General features: G+C 42.0%; 2 protein-coding genes across 3 annotated transcripts in view; one reads left to right on the forward strand and one right to left on the reverse strand.

Moving 5' to 3' along the window:
- The window catches only part of ace2 (angiotensin I converting enzyme 2), an 82,575-nt gene that overhangs the window by 36,474 nt on the left and 42,656 nt on the right, over positions 1 to 3,445 (reverse strand). The window lies entirely within an intron of this gene.
- The window catches only part of nhsb (Nance-Horan syndrome b (congenital cataracts and dental anomalies)), a 75,220-nt gene that overhangs the window by 10,711 nt on the left and 61,064 nt on the right, over positions 1 to 3,445 (forward strand). The window lies entirely within an intron of this gene.

Genomic DNA, 3,445 nt, shown 5'->3' on the forward strand with positions numbered 1-3,445 from the left:
GGACAGGTGTCTTTTATACAGATAACGAGTTCAAACAGGTGCCATTAATACAGGTAACGAGTGGAGGACAGAAGAGCTTCTTAAAGAAGAAGTTACAGGTCTGTGAGAGCCAGAAATCTTGCTTGTTTGTGGGTGACCAAATACTTATTTTCCACCATAATTTACAAATAAATTCTTTAAAAATCCTACAATGTGATTTCCTGGATTTTTTTTTTTCATTTTGTCTGTCATAGTTGAAGTGTACCTCTGATGAAAATTACAGACCTCTCTCATCTTTCTAAGTAGGAGAACTTGCAAAATCAGTGGCTGACTAAATACTTTTTTGCCCCACTGTATATGCTCTATTCTTCAATGCCTCTGTCTCCATCTGTCTTTCCCTCCATCTTTGCATATCTGTGTCCATTCTCCTCCTCCTCTACATCCATACCTCTTCCCTCACTGCCCTACTTTCCCTGTCATCATCAGCATGAAGAGACTTCTGCCTCTTGACAGCATATTTAATGTTTAATGCACTTTGATTTCCACCCAGACACTTACAAGCCTGAGAGGAGAGGAGAGTTTAATAACAGAGTGAAAGGGTGAAAGACAGAGAAAGATAAGGGAAGGCCATGGTCATATTGGGCCTCTGATGTGAGAGGAGAGAAAAAAATTTAATTCTGAAAATGCTATTAAGAAATTTCAAGAAAGGGGTGTCGGTGGCTTAGTGGTAGAGCAGGTGCCCCATGTACAAGGCTGTTACCGCAGCGGCCCGGGTTCGACTCCAGCATGTGGCCCTTTGCTACATGTCACTCCCTCTCTCTCTCCCCCTTTCTCACTTGTCTGTCCTATCAAATAAAGTTAAAAATGCCCAAAAAAATATCTTTAAGAAATTTCAAGAAAGTTTGTTTTGAGCTAAATGCTAATATCAGCATGCTAACATGCTGCTGTTTAAAGGCCCTGACACACCAGGTCGACAGTTGGCCGTCAGTCAATGTTGAGCCACCAGTGAGCGTTTTCCGCCCAAGTCGGTAAGGTGTGTCTCGCACTGTGGCCCCTTGTCAGCCCCCACTGGCATTTTTTTTTGGCCGATTCAGCATGTCGCATAAGCGACAGCGGAGCCCGTCAAAATTGAAATCACTCTGATTGGCGAGACAGCTCAGTGGACAAGAAAAGAAATGGGAGTGAGGAAAGTAAACAAAGAGCTAAAGTCAAGAGCGAGTGAGACCAAAACAAATGATTATATTTCTTTGGCCACTGAGCTCTTTACCAAAAACGTTACGTGATGGTTTGTGTTATCATTCACTGCCACACCGTAAACATGCTCTGTTCTTTCAACATTGGATTGTGCTGTTAATGTGCTACCTGGCTAACTAGCTTCAAGATGATTTTCTGGTTTCCCTTTTTGAATAATGAATACAGACTACTGTTTGCTGGTATGGAGAGTTATTTCCTCTCACGCAGGCGCAGAACGTACATGCTGGTTGGCTGTTCGCTTTAGTTTTTGTGATGTGTTCATGTGCAAATTTGTGGCTGAGACACGGGCGACATGAGGTGAATGTTGCAGTTGCTTGGTGTGTGTGGGCCTTAAGAGCCACACACACCAACTTGACAGTCGCTCAACGGTCAATGTCGGGCTGTTGATGAGCGTCTCTCACCCTAGTTTTTGTGGTTTGTACCCCACCATTGCACTAGTAGGAGAAAGGGAAGTGAGGAAAGCAAACAAACGGCTTAAGCCAAGAGGATGCGAGACTGAAACAACCTTAGATTATATTTTATTATTTTTTCATTATCTGCCAGAGCATGGTAAATATAATTTGTTCTTTCAACATCAGGTTGTGCTGTTAATGTTCTATCTGGCTAACTAGCGTCTTGAATCCGTCCCTTCAGTCTTCCAGTTTCCATTTTTTAATGACGAATACAGACTACCAACTACCTGCTGGTATGGAGAGTTATATCTTTCACACAGGCGTAGAAAGTGCATGCTAGTTGGCCATTGGCTGTAGTTTTTGTGGTGTACAACTTTTTGGATGAGACACAGGCAACGTGATGCAAGGCAACAGGAGGCTACCACACAGGACAACACATCTACTCATAAACTAGAGGCTCATGTTGTTACAGGGCAAGATGTAAACATTAATGGCATCCTCCTCGACTGAGCTGTAACAGTGGTGCTAGGTGAGCTAGCAGTAGATGCCCGCTTTCCTCTACGTGGTGATACTGCTGGCAGGTGTAGATCGGTAGAAAGAAAATAGTTCCTACATAAAACTGCTAACAACAAGGTCTGTGGTTTATCTTGAGTAAATGGTTCCTGATTTCTGGAAAGAGACATTGCTGTTGAGTTTTTCAAATGTATGTTTTTGGTGCTTTGAGCTCCACAAGCCAAGTGCCATCTAGATCCATTATACTGGAGAAAAGGCAGACATCTCCACGGCCGATACCTTAGCAAAAAGAATCTAGATTGACAAGTAGCAATATGGCAGTACAAAAGGAAATGATATTTTGGGGGGTTTCAACATAAAGCTCAAAAAGGTTTATCCCCTTGAGAACATGGTTATCTGTGTAACTTTAAGACCAATGATCATTAGATTCTGAGATATTATTTGTGTATACTTTGACCTTAGGGCAAAGCTCAAGGAAAAAAAGGATAATGCCCTTAGGAACAGCATTTGTCTTGGGAGCAATTCATATAGTGGCCACCATCTAAACTGCAGGGTCATGCGATGTGCACATTCAAAAAATACTCTTGAAGCTTTTGCAATTAGCACCATTAGGCCAAATATATATTCTTAAAGGAGACCATTCATTCACGTGGGCAGTCGGCCAATCAGTGCTGCTGAAAGACAATGATCTATTTGTGAGCAGCTTTAACTGAACTGAACAGGCCACTTCATTTGATCTTTAATGCATTCAGGGGAGCATCCAAGTTAAAATGGCTCATCCCCCGGTAAGGTTGAATGTTCTCATTCAGTGTGATTAAACATAAGGACCTCAATCATACATCATGTTTTAAAATCATTACATTTTGATAATTCCTTCTCTGTCTTTCTTTGGTTTATGTTTGTGTAAGACGAAAAGTAAGAAATCCACATGAACTGCCACAACAAAATCAAAGCATATGGTCAGCATATGTCTACTCATGTTACTGCAAGAACATGTGGGCACGACATGTGGGGAGGTCAGGAGAGAGGGATGTGATGCCATTGCGTGCGCAGGGATGTAAACTTACACTGTAACACACTTTGTTATTATTATGTGCACAAGACAACAGAGCACCCAGCTGCACACAGTTGATTTTATTCAGCTCCTTAGAGTTTCTTATGTCATGGAGAGTAAATATCTTCACTGCACATTTTCTGTTCTCATGGCCCAATTACCTCAATGCTAATTTTGGCTAAAGTGATTCCACTGCTTTACACACACACACACACACACACACACACACACACACACACACACACACACACAC

This window comes from Epinephelus moara, chromosome 1, assembly GCF_006386435.1.
Source record: "Epinephelus moara isolate mb chromosome 1, YSFRI_EMoa_1.0, whole genome shotgun sequence".
NCBI lineage: Eukaryota > Metazoa > Chordata > Actinopteri > Perciformes > Serranidae > Epinephelus > Epinephelus moara.